Here is a 13,227-nt window from a genome sequence, read left to right on the forward strand (position 1 = left end):
GAAGACACAGAGTGTAGTGTTATATACTGATTGTACTAGTAGTGGTTATTACTATGTGGACATAGTGGTAGATACTAAATGTAACGGTAGATACTATGTGTAGTGATATATACTCAGCGTACTGAACACAGTGGTAGATACTAAATGTAACGGTAGATACTATGTGTAGTGATATATACTCAGCGTACTGAACATAGTGGTAGATACTAAATGTAACGGTAGATACTATGTTTAGTGTTATATACTCAGAGTACTGGTAGATACTGAACATAGTGGTAGATACTAAATGTAACGGTAGATACTATGTGTAGTGATATATACTCAGCGTACTGAACATAGTGGTAGATACTAAATGTAACGGTAGATACTATGTTTAGTGTTATATACTCAGCGTACTGAACATAGTGGTAGATACTAAATGTAACGGTAGATACTATATGTAGTGTTATATACTCAGCGTACTGAACATAGTGGTAGATACTAAATGTAACGGTTGATACTATGTTTAGTGTTATATACTCAGAGTACTGATAGATACTGAACCTAGTGGTAGATACTAAATGTAACGGTAGATACTATGTGTAGTTATATATACTCAGCGTACTGAACATAGTGGTAGATACTAAATGTAACGGTAGATACTATGTTTAGTGTTATATACTCAGAGTACTGGTAGATACTGAACATAGTGGTAGATACTAAATGTAACGGTAGATACTATGTGTAGTGTTATATACTCAGCGTACTGATAGATACTGAACCTAGTGGTAGATACTAAATGTAACGGTAGATACTATGTGTAGTTATATATACTCAGCGTACTGAACATAGTGGTAGATACTAAATGTAACGGTAGATACTATGTGTAGTGTTATATACTCAGCATACTGGTAGATATTAAACATTATGATGGATACTTGAACGAAGTGTTATACACTAAGTGTACTGGACGATACTGAATAATCTGGAGTGGCTGATACTGGTTCAGAACCTGACGCCAATTTGTAGCCTGGGTTGTCAGCTGTGCTCGAGACTGAGGGTGGAATCTGACTGCTAGTCAGACTGTCGAGACAGAGAGCAGGCCTCATTCAGATTAGAGTGTTGTTTAAGGCTGGTGTTGATAACAGTGTTTGAGAGGTGTTCGCGAGTGGCTCTGATAACACAACAATACGCCTTGGTCCCCTTTTCGGCCTCCTGCCCTTCTCAGTCCAAGCCAACGTTGTCCAGGGCAGGTCAGATTCCTTTCATTTAACATCTTTTCATTTAGCAGCGATGCCAACTCGTATGCAGTGGGTATATACGGTTACATGGTGGCACACAGCAGCTAGGACACTTAGCTAGCTACATAAATGCCTATGCTGTAGCCTGTTCGTTAAACTCATGGTGCCAATCCGCTTCAGATACAAACTTTATTTAGTATTTTTATTATAATAAATTTAAATCATATCATTTTATAATAATAAATGATGATAAAATAAAAAATTGACTCTAATATTACGTAAATTGACCTAATTGTCTATAGACTAATCCTCATTATATGGCAAATCTACAGGGTTAGGTAAAATAGCACTTAGCTAACATTACCATTGCCACACATGGAGCATAAATCTACCACATTTAATATCACATGGGACAATAAATAGAATTCTGCTGATTTCTTTCCCAAAATGTAAACAAATAGTATTCATTTATTCACTGCTTTATAATAGTTTAACAATAAAACAGGCTTTTCCCAATTATTTCCAGAATTTTCCTCAACATAATTTTTTTATAGCAAATAAAATCACTACATTTGTGTTGCAGTAAAAAAAAGTGAGCAGTCAACTTAAAACATAATAAATAATAAAAACAGTTATCCTTCCTGCACCTCCTTTAGCAGGTGCTAACTCTGGTGCAATGTGGGAGGCGTCCAAGTCATCCACCCAACTCCATGAAAAGCCTGAGCTGCAGATTTCTTTGTTCAGACACCTGTAGGAGAGGTGAAAAGGCTGACCCCCACCCAGCCAAGGGCCTAGTGGCACACCCTGACCCCACGACCTCTGATACCTTCCCCTCTCCGGGAAAAAAGCCTTCAGGTCAAACTGCTCAAAATGGAGCCATACAACTCTGACACCCTTCCAGCTCCCACAATGCATCAACAATACCCCCCCTCCCCCCAACACACACACACATTTCAGTTGAGTTGTCTGCTTTCTCTCCCTGAAGCAGGCTTGTAGGTCGGACTCCTCCACTGCAGTTCTTAGTGTATCTGTCGTGGATCACAGACTCCAGTGTAATACGAGACTCTGGGCTTGGACCTCGTTCACCTGCACATTAACCCAGAGCTGTGTGTTCTGTAGACGAGCAGAGCTTATCCAGTAATGATCTGCTGCTCCACAAAAGTTCAGAGGTCTTTTAGCTACAATTCTGTACATAAATACAATTTATTCATTAAATAAAATTAATATCCAGTATGAGGTTCTAATAACATTCATATCCAGTATGAAGTTCTAATGACATTAATATCCAGTATGAAGTTCTAATGACATTAATATCCAGTATGAAATTGTAATAAAATGAATATCCAGTATGAAGCTCTAATAACATTAATATCCAGTATGAAGCTCTAATAACATTAATATTCAGTATGACGTTGTATTAGCATTAATATCCAGTATGAAATTGTAATAAAATGAATATCCAGTATGAAGCTCTAATAGCATTAATATCCAGTATGAAGCTCTAATAGCATTAATATCCAGTATGAAATTGTAATAAAATGAATATCCAGTATGAAATTGTAATAAAATGAATATCCAGTATGAAGTTCTAATCCAGTGTAAAGTTATCCAGTATGATTTTTTTAATGAACCCCCAGGATGAAGTTCATGGCCTGTCCATCTCCATTACACACACCACACACACTCTCTCTCTCTCTCTCTCTCTCTCAGGAACAAAGCCCAAAGTCACCAAGTGCCCCCGGGGTCCAGACAACAAGTGTTACCGATCCCATTTCACATCACACACACACACACACACACACACACACACACACACATCCTTCAGAAGCTCTCTGAATCATCTCAGTGTTTTTTACACCTTGGGGGGCTCTTTGGTCTGGAAGGCTCTCAGTAACCCTGCAGCTCCAGAGACCACGTGCCATTCTGAAAGGGGACACCACACACTCATCTGCTCTCTCCCTCTGTGTGTGTGTGTGTGTGTGTGTGTGTGTGTGTGTGTGTGTGTGTGTGTGTGTTTTCATGGAAATATGCCTTTGTTGCCTTTGTTGTAGGCCTAGTAAGTTGTTATTACACATATATAATACATGTGGGACTCACTGGTATTACATATGAGGCCTGTGTGTGTGTGCATGTGTACTGTGTCTGTTGGGGGCTTGGCGTTAAGCACTTATGGGAAGCAGAGATGGAGAGTAAGGGAGCGCGAGAGGGAGCACGAGAGGGAGAGAGAGAGATGGATAGACAGATTAGGTGCTTCAGCAGAGGAATGACTGGAATGCGAGTTTGTGTCAGTTCCCAACATTCAGCAGGCTTGACATTCTGAGAGTGATCAGGCTGCCCCTCAACAGCTGTGTGTGTGTGTGTGTGTGTGTGTGTGTGTGTGTGTGTGTGTGTGTGTGTGTGTGTGTGTGTGTGTGCACACATGGGCCTAGCAGCCATTTGCAAAGTGGAGTGGGCAGACACCCACAACACACACCTAAACTCTAACTTAATGTTCGCTAACTAGCCCAGAGAGATGGTTTGCCCTCTTTCACCTTACACCCAACATACTCTAAATGGACAAAAGTATTGGGACACCTGCTCATTCATTCTTTCTGCTAAGATCAAGGGCATTAAAAAAGAGCTGATCCTGCTTTTGTTGGAGTAACTGTCTCTACTGTCCAGAGAAGAAGGCCACAGCATTGCTGTGAGGATTTGATTGCATTTAGCGACAAGAGCGTTGGTAAGGTCAGGATGTTGGATGATGATGATCACCACCCCACCTTATCATCCTCATCATCCCTAACTTATCCCAGAAGTACTGGATGGAGCTCCACCATCCATCATTCCAGAGAACACAGTTCCTCCACTGCTCCACAGCTCCTCAACGCTGGGGGGCTTTATACCCCTCTAGCCCACGCCTGGCATTAGGCAGCATGGTGCAGATAGGGTCATGATGTTGATCTGCTCCAGAGAGTCCTAATGTATTGGCAGTACTTCTCTACAGGGACTAGACATGCAGTGTGTGTGTGTATGTATGTGTGTGTGTGTGTGTGTGCATTTGCACATCTGTGTCAACAGTGGATGCAGCTATGTAAATGATTCATATGTAAATGATTCAGTGACATCACAAGCATATGTGCTAACTGGTTGCTATGAGCTTTGATTACTTTAGCCTAATACATGTAAACGACCTTTGTTCTGATTGGTCACCCTGCAATGTGTCTCCTCTTTTAAAAGACAATCCAGACAGACCCCTTGTGGGCGGGGCTAAATAGGCGGGTGTCTGTAAGTGTATTGGTTGTGTTGCTGTGTGTGTGTGTGTGTGTGTGTGTGTGTGTGCATATGTGCATTTGCACATCTGCGTCAGCAGTGGGTGCAGCTAAATGTGTTGGGCGGGGCTAATTAGGCGGGCATATGTAAATGATTCGGTGACATCACAAACATGCAGTTAGCATAATGCTAACTGATTTCTACAAGCTTTCATTACCTTTTAGCCTCTTACGTTTAAATGAGCTCTGTTCTGATTGGTCACCCTGCACTGTGCTTTTTTTTTTTTTAAGACGCTCATGGGCGGGGCTAAATAGGAGCGGGTATGTTAATGTGCTGTTTGTGTGACATCACACAATGACATCACAGAACTTTTTTTTTTTTTTTTTTCTCAAGATTGCGTTACTTGTGAGCCTGATACGTTTAAATGAGCTCTGTTCTGATTGGTTGACCCTGCACTACGCCTCTTTCAAAAGATGTTCATGGGCGGGGCTAAATAAGCAGGCATATGTAAACGATTCGGTGACATCACAAGCATGCAGTTAGCATATTGCTAACTGGTTGCTATTAGCTTTAATTATTCTTATTACTAGTGGCCTAATACATGTAAATGAGCTCTATTCTGATTGGTCGACCCTGCACCACGCCTCTTTCAAAAGACGTTAGTGGGCAGAGCTAAATAAGCAGGCATATGTAAACGATTCGGATGACATCACAAGCATGCAGTTAGCATATTGCTAACTGGTTGCTATGAGCTTCAGTTATTCTGATTACTAGTAGCCTAATTTCTCAGCTTGGACTGTTTCGAAAGAACGTTTCCGAAAGTTTTCCGTAGTTTTTCCGAGATCCGGATCCTCTAAAGATACATGATCCCATAATCCCATTCCAAAGCCTGGACAAATTGCCAGCTCTCGTCCCCCCACCTGTGAAAGAGAGCGAGAGCGTGACTCTGTGTGAATAGAGTATTAGCCTTGTGAGCTCCCTTCTCCAGAAACAATCAGCGACTAATCAGGCACCTGACTATAAGCGCGAGAGCTGCGAGAGGCGCGAGAGACGTGCGCTCGATTTAATTTCATGCAAATTGTGATGTAATGAAATGCCGTGCTCTGCTGCTCAGCTTAGGGGGGTGAGGGAATAACACCCTGTGTGTCTCTCGCCCTCCCTCTCCCTCTCTCTCTCTCTCTCTCTCTCTCTCCAGATTTATAAGACTGTCGAAACTCGGACAGGTCCCTTAGCCGTCCGAGAATCCCTCGAATGCCACCTCCCTCTCCTCTCATCTCTTTCTTCTCGGCTGAATTCCTCACAGGATAGGGCCTGCTCCTCCACGCGCCGCTGCGCTTCATTGGGAGGGGAAAAAAAGACTTAAGGGAAAAGAGAAGAGCGAAAACTTGGTGCAGAAAAGAAACTGAATTATTTGTCATAAAATGAGAGAGCGAGAGTTAGAGAGAGAGAGAGAGAGAGAGAGAGAGAGAGATGGAGACTGACTGGCCACTCTTCAATGGGGTACAATACAAAGCTACAGAGGCAGGCGGGCGGGCCGGCGGGCAGGCGGGCCGGCAGAAAGAGGGGGAAGAGTGTGTGTATGTGGGAGAGAAAGTGAGAAGGAAAGACAAAGCGAGAGCGAGGAGACGAATGGAACAGTGTTCAAAGGTCGCAGGGAAATGTAAAAGAGGACGGGGAGTTGCCAGGACTACACACAAAGCCCGGCAGACGAAAGAAGCCCGAGAGAAAAAGGAGAAGCGAGTGGGAGGGGGAGGTGTGCTCGCTGTGAGGCTGTCGAGGCCTTGTTTTTAAGAAAGCCTCTCTGTGGCGCCGAGCCGACTGCCACCGAACTCACTAATATTAAAAAATCACATGTTCAGACATCAAACAACCCAAACGCAGCTGAAGCAACAACTTGGTGCTACTTATGTTTTCTGTTGATTATAACGTTAACGTTAAGTTTACAGGGAGTTACATCACACCCATCATCAAAGACATCAGTGGAGCAGCAGCTAGTTTAGTTAGTATAAAACATTAGCTAGCTAGTATAGAATATTAGATAGCTAGCTAGTATAGAATATTAGATAGCTAGTATAGAATATTAGAATATTAGATAGCTAGTATAGAATATTAGAATATTAGATAGCTAGTATAGAATATTAGATAGCTAGTATAGAATATTAGATAGCTAGCTAGTATAGAATATTAGATAGCTAGTATAGAATATTAGATAGCTAGCTAGTATAGAATATTAGCTCGCTAGTATAGAATATTAGATAGCTAGTATAGAATATTAGAATATTAGATAGCTAGTATAGAATATTAGCTAGCTAGTATAGAATATTAGATAGCTAGTATAGAATATTAGAATATTAGCTAGCTAGTATAGAATATTAGAATATTAGCTAGCTAGTATAGAATATTAGATAGCTAGCTAGTATAGAATATTAGATAGCTAGTATAGAATATTAGATAGCTAGTATAGAATATTAGATAGCTAGTTAGTATAGAATATTAGATAGCTAGTATAGAATATTAGCTAGTTAGTATAGAATATTAGATAGCTAGTATGCTAGTTATATAGAATATTAGATAGCTAGTTAAGTATAGAATAGGACGATAGCTAGTAGAGAAAAAAAAAAAAAGGAGGGAAGGGCTGAGGTGCTAGGGTATAGAGATAGGAAGAAAGGCAGCTAGTAGTATAGAATATAGATAGCTAGTTAGTAGAATATTAGATAGCTGTAGTATAGAATATTAGTAGAAGCTAGTAGTAGAATATTAGATAGTTAGTATAGAATATTAGATAGCTAGTTAGTATAGAATATTAGATAGCTAGTATAGAATATTAGATAGCTAGTTAGTATAGAATATTAGATAGCTAGTATAGAATATTAGATAGCTAGTTAGTATAGAATATTAGCTAGTTAGTATAGAATATTAGATAGCTAGTATAGAATATTAGATAGCTAGTTAGTATAGAATATTAGATAGCTAGTATAGAATATTAGATAGCTAGTTAGTATAGAATATTAGCTAGTTAGTATAGAATATTAGATAGCTAGTATAGAATATTAGATAGCTAGTATAGAATATTAGCTAGTTAGTATAGAATATTAGATAGCTAGTATAGAATATTAGATAGCTAGTATAGAATATTAGCTAGTTAGTATAGAATATTAGATAGCTAGTATAGAATATTAGATAGCTAGTTAGTATAGAATATTAGATAGCTAGTATAGAATATTAGATAGCTAGTATAGAATATTAGATAGCTAGTATAGAATATTAGATAGTTAGTATAGAATATTAGATAGCTAGTATAGAATATTAGATAGTTAGTATAGAATATTAGATAGCTAGTATAGAATATTAGATAGCTAGTATAGAATATTAGATAGCTAGTATAGAATATTAGATAGTTAGTATAGAATATTAGATAGCTAGTATAGAATATTAGATAGTTAGTATAGAATATTAGATAGTTAGTATAGAATATTAGATAGCTAGTTAGTATAGAATATTAGATAGCTAGTATAGAATATTAGATAGCTAGTATAGAATATTAGATAGCTAGTATAGAATATTAGATAGTTAGTATAGAATATTAGATAGCTAGTATAGAATATTAGATAGTTAGTATAGAATATTAGATAGCTAGTATAGAATATTAGATAGTTAGTATAGAATATTAGATAGCTATGCTAATGAAAGAATGACTAGTCAACTCATCTCAGCTTGTGTTTTACATCATGAAAGATCAGTAGAGCAGCACAGCTAGCTAGTTAAGGAACAGTAGCTAGTTCCTCCTTGCGGATATTCGAGGATACTCAACTTTGACACTTTTAGCTATATATATATATATATATATATATATATATATATATATCCGTCAGGTATATTTTAGCATATTTTCACTGAACAGTATGTCGAACCATGACCGATACAACATAAATAAATCTATTTGGCTATAGCTAATGCTAGCAGCCTGCTATACGTTTCACAACTTGTTGGCTACATTAGCCTCATAGCTCCAGTGCAAAAGCAATGAAACAGTAAACTTAGTAAAACAGTAAAACAGTACTTAGCAGCAGACAGCTAGCCTGTATTTAGTATTTTAGCATTTTTCACAGATTGTTTTTAGCTATAGCTAATGCTAGCAGGACTGCTGTGGGTTAGATACCGAACACGGCCGAAGGGTTTGATTTTTTTAGAAGGGTAAAAAGGTGTAAACTCTCGCTCTTTTAATCGGGGTCGTTCCTGAGACTGATTTTGATAAGTCACTGGTCAGGAATGCCACCTCTCCGTCCTGAAAAGCCCCGGAATTGAATAGACGACTTGTTCAATCTCAGCGTTATTAAACCACACAAAGTCCTGCAGTAAAGCTGAGTCAGTTGGGCAAACAGAGCGAGAACAATGGGGAGGCCGAGGAATTAACAGCCGTAAAGAGCCTCCAACCAAGCTGCCCAATTTGGGTCAGAGTCTTTAACCATTAAACACGTGGTTTGTGTGTGTGTGTGTGTGTGTGTGTGTGTGTGTGTGTGTGTGTGTGTGCTTGTTTGTGTGGACTGGGCCGAGATCGCCAATGATACGTAGCTACAGCTAAAGACACCACAGTTCCACGTGAAGAGGAAGACTTCCCTCGTATCAGACAGCTTCCCAATCCGATCTCAGATCCCTCTGGGTTTTTATTGTCTGTCCGAGTAACAACGCACCTTCGTACCACCTGCAGTTATAATATTACACACTACGTCCTCATAAACTACCTAGTATTTAGTACGTAATTGGGACGCAGCCCTAGCTAAAACTAAAACAGTACTTAGCAGCATGTATTTTGTTTTTTTTGCACATTTTTTTTACTAATAACTAATGCTAAATGTTTTTTTATGAACTTTCACAACCTTCTTGCTACATTAGCTTAATAGTCCCAGAGCAAAAGTAGCGCTAATGACGCAAACGTTAGCTACCAAAGACGAATTGTGAGTTAAAAGTGTAGCTAGAATGAAAGCTAAATGTTTTTATAAACAATGACAGCATATATGATTATAATTACAATTATACTTTTATAATTGTAACTTCATTTGTAGCTTAGTTTGTTTACAATCTTACACACTACATACTCAAAAACTAGCTAGTATTAGTATTTAGTACGTAATTGGGACGCAGCCCTAGCTAAAAAAAAATAAAAAAAGTACTTAGCAGCCTGTGTTTTGTATTTTTGTACATTTTTTACATTTTGTAATGTTTTTTATAAACAATGACAGCATATATAATTATAATTAAAATTATACTTTTATAATCGTTACTTAATTTGTAGCTTAGTTTGTTTATAATCTTACACACTACATACTCAAAAACTAGCTAGTATTAGTATTTAGTATGTAATTGGGACGCAGCCCTATCTAAAACAAAACAAAAGTACTTAGCAGCCTGTGTTTTGTATTTTTGTACATTTTGTAATGTTTTTATAAACAATGACAGCATATATAATTATAATTACAATTATAATTAAAATTATACTTCTATAATTGTTACTTCATTTGTAGCTTAGTTTGTTTACAGTCTTACACACTATAATTAACGAATAATCTGTTTCATATTTCCAGGTGTATTTTATAGTAAATGTATTTAGTAAATAAATAGGCAGTATTTTCCCAAATATATTTTTTGTGTGTGATATCTATTTTGGAATTAAATTTTTAATCCATATGTTTATTTTCTATATGGAATATGAGTGTATAGGTTCTTATAGAAGTATTACAGCTATAGAAACCTTATAGTTTATAGGTCTTCAGTATTACTATAGAGTATGTAGCACACATGCACAAAGCACTTCAGACTGGTGCCAGAGGGGTGTGTGTGTGTGTGTGTGTGTGTGTGTGTGTGTGTGTGTGTGTGTGTGTGTGTGTGTGTGTGTTGGCAAGGTTCTGCAAGCTTCTTTGTTACAGCCTGGCTAGCAACTACAGCTCCCTCTCCTCTCAACACCTGGGCAAGTACCAACACATAACCCGTGAACACTCTCTCTCCCTCTTTCACTCGTCTCTGTTTTTACCTACCAGCCCCAAGTCCTTCAGCACCTCCCTTTACCTCAACACAACCGCCACGCCCTGTCCTACAGGTTCATGGTTCGAAAAAAGAGGGCCTGCCCCAATTTATCTTCCATATTCCACCTTATTCTCAACCCTCAAAACCCCACCGCTAGCGTCTCAGTGTGCTGCTGAAAGCTCGGAGCTATCTGCTAGCGCTGAAGCCCCTAAATCACAGTCTTTACTGCCTCGGGGAGGTAATTGTATACAGTTTCTGAAGCCAACTCTATAATAATGTGCTCTTTTTCTTTGACAACAAAGGGGGAAATCTCCAGGTAGGCTTACTTTTTTTCCCAAGGCTGCATAAATACAGTAGGCCGTCGTGTTAATGGGCTAGGCCAACCTAGATTACTCGAAACACTCATTTGCTGCAAATTGAAGGCCTTCAGCACTTTAAAATGAGCTGTAATTTAAGGTGATTCCAGTTGTTTCCTTTTTCAGAAATATCACATTTCACGTCCGCCCCCTTAGCCATCTTCCCTCAGACATGGAACAGCGTTCCTGCCGAGGAGAGGGGAAAACATGGGCAGCGGTTAAGGCTTGCTCTCTGTATCTGATAGCGGTGTTTCAAAGTTTGGAAAATAATTACATTTTCTCATTTTTAATGACTTACTTTCTTCAGCAGCCTGATGGCTATTTTAGTTGTTATATTGATAAACTAAGTCATATACATTATATGATTTACACTTTGACTAAATAAGTCTTTTTTAACAAACATTACATTGGCAAATTTCAAAAAGTAATTCATTTAAGATCATTCAAAAGATGTCAGGTCAAGTTATTACGTTATTATGACATAATAACGTAATCATTGAGAAAATGTGTCATTTTGAGATAACTCAAAAGACTCACGTCATTATTTTGAGATAACTCAAAAGATTGTCATTATTATGACATAATAATTGAGAATATGTAATTCTGAGATAACTCAAAAGATTGAGACATCATTATTTTGAGATAACTCAAAAGATTGTCATTATTATGACATAACTTAATAATTGAGAGAATATGTAATTCTGAGATAACTCAAAAGATTGAGACATCATTATTTTGAGATAACTCAAAAGACTCAGATGTCATTATTTTGAGATAACTCAAAAGATTGTCATTATTATGACGTAACTTAATAATTGAGAGAATATGTAATTCTGAGATAACTCAAGACTGAGATGTCATTATTATGACATCATAACTTAATAGTTGAGAAAATAAGTAATTTTGAGATAACTCAAAAGATTGAGACATCATTATTATTATTGTCATTATTGAGATGTCATTATTAATCAGTAATTTTGAGATAGCTTACTCATATGTCATTATTTTGAGATAACTCAAAAGATTGTTATTATTATGACGTAACTTAATAATTAAGAAAAGAAGTAATTGTGAGATAACTCAAAACCTGAGTTATTGTGTCATATTTGTTTACATGCTACCAAAAAAATGAGGGAAATAATGAGTAGATAACTCAACGATAACTCAACTTTTTGGTGGCAGTAAGTCCTGTTCTAACTCAAAGGTCTGACTTTAATACCTGGGTGATTATTTGGGGGGAACAGGGTGAGGGTCCTCCTCAAACCCTCTGCTGATTTCCTACGTTTTCAGAAATCGCGACTCACTTACAGAGCCGTTGCCAGGCCACGCAGGCCCCGCCCCGTCCCCGTCAGCGATTGGCGGGCCACCTGCTGAATATTCGAACAGAAGCGGAGAGGAGCACGGTGATTGGACGCGGCCTGTAAGCGATATGTAAATGAGCACCTGGTGGCGAAAAAAAACAGACCAAGCTCGAGCTCTGATTGAGAAATAAGGCGAGCAGAGGAGCCGAGCAGAGCCGAGCCGAGCCGAGCAGAGGAGCCGAGCCTGGATTTCTAGCTCTATCTCTGCCGGGACTTTTCAGTGTGGACTGAACCGAGTGCGAAAGCAGACCTGGGTACAGATTTGGGATCCTGTTAAAAAAAAAAAAAAGCTCAGTCCGGGTTAATCCTGCGCGAAACACTGTGGATTCGTACCTGCGCTGGTCTGAACCGACTCCCTGCTAATCGAAGAGTTTGGACTAAAACGGGACTAGGGGTGAAAACTTCGCTCCGGTGTGACAACAGCTCCGACGGGCTCCCGCTTGCTTTGCTTTTTCGGTAAGTAAGTAAGTAACGACACTGGCTAGCTAACTATTTTTAACCGGTCATGCGGAGAGCCGGACAACACCGATATATCTGACGGTGAAAGTGACGGAGTGCTCCGGACTGGCTCTCCGCCTGCCTGCCCGCCTGCCCGCCCGCCCGCCTGCCGAGTCTGGTAGTCGGTTCCTCGGCTGTCGCTGTTTGTTGCCGTTGCCCCAGAGGGCGAATTAAGAGAGGATTAAACTTGTATAAAAATGGTGTCTGCGGGTTTCCCCCCCCCTCTAATTATACCTTAAGCTTTTTAAACCATAGTCTAGAAAACAAAAAAACGGCGTCGGAGAGTCTTGTTAGTGTGTCTCGTAATTCGTCCGGTCCACCTTAAATTCGCTGCGGTTGAACTCGGGCGCCTCAGGTGCCAGACCGTAGCTGCTGCGCCATTTAAGGTGGACTGGAAAAATTGTGCGAAAAGCTGGAGAATGAGGAGGAAATACCCTGTTGTTGTCCTGTCTGCCCGTGTGGGAAAGTACCCTAATTATCCTAGTCTTGAGCCAAAATCTCAAACACACGTTTTTCCCCCCT

The 13,227-nt window shown here is 39.1% G+C and overlaps 1 protein-coding gene across 3 annotated transcripts in view; it reads left to right on the forward strand.

Moving 5' to 3' along the window:
• The window catches only part of ddr1 (discoidin domain receptor tyrosine kinase 1), a 171,403-nt gene that overhangs the window by 118,430 nt on the left and 39,746 nt on the right, over positions 1–13,227 (forward strand). Inside the window, exon 1 of one of the 3 annotated variants that reach the window (XM_072680527.1) lies at positions 12,583–12,663. The exons of the other annotated variants lie outside the window; for them this stretch is intronic. The gene's annotated coding sequence lies outside the window, so the exon portion shown is untranslated. Of the gene's footprint in view, positions 1–12,582; positions 12,664–13,227 lie in introns of those variants that run through there. 3 annotated transcript variants of the gene reach the window in all.

Source organism: Salminus brasiliensis, chromosome 5 (assembly GCF_030463535.1).
Source record: "Salminus brasiliensis chromosome 5, fSalBra1.hap2, whole genome shotgun sequence".
Classification (NCBI taxonomy): Eukaryota; Metazoa; Chordata; class Actinopteri; order Characiformes; family Bryconidae; genus Salminus; species Salminus brasiliensis.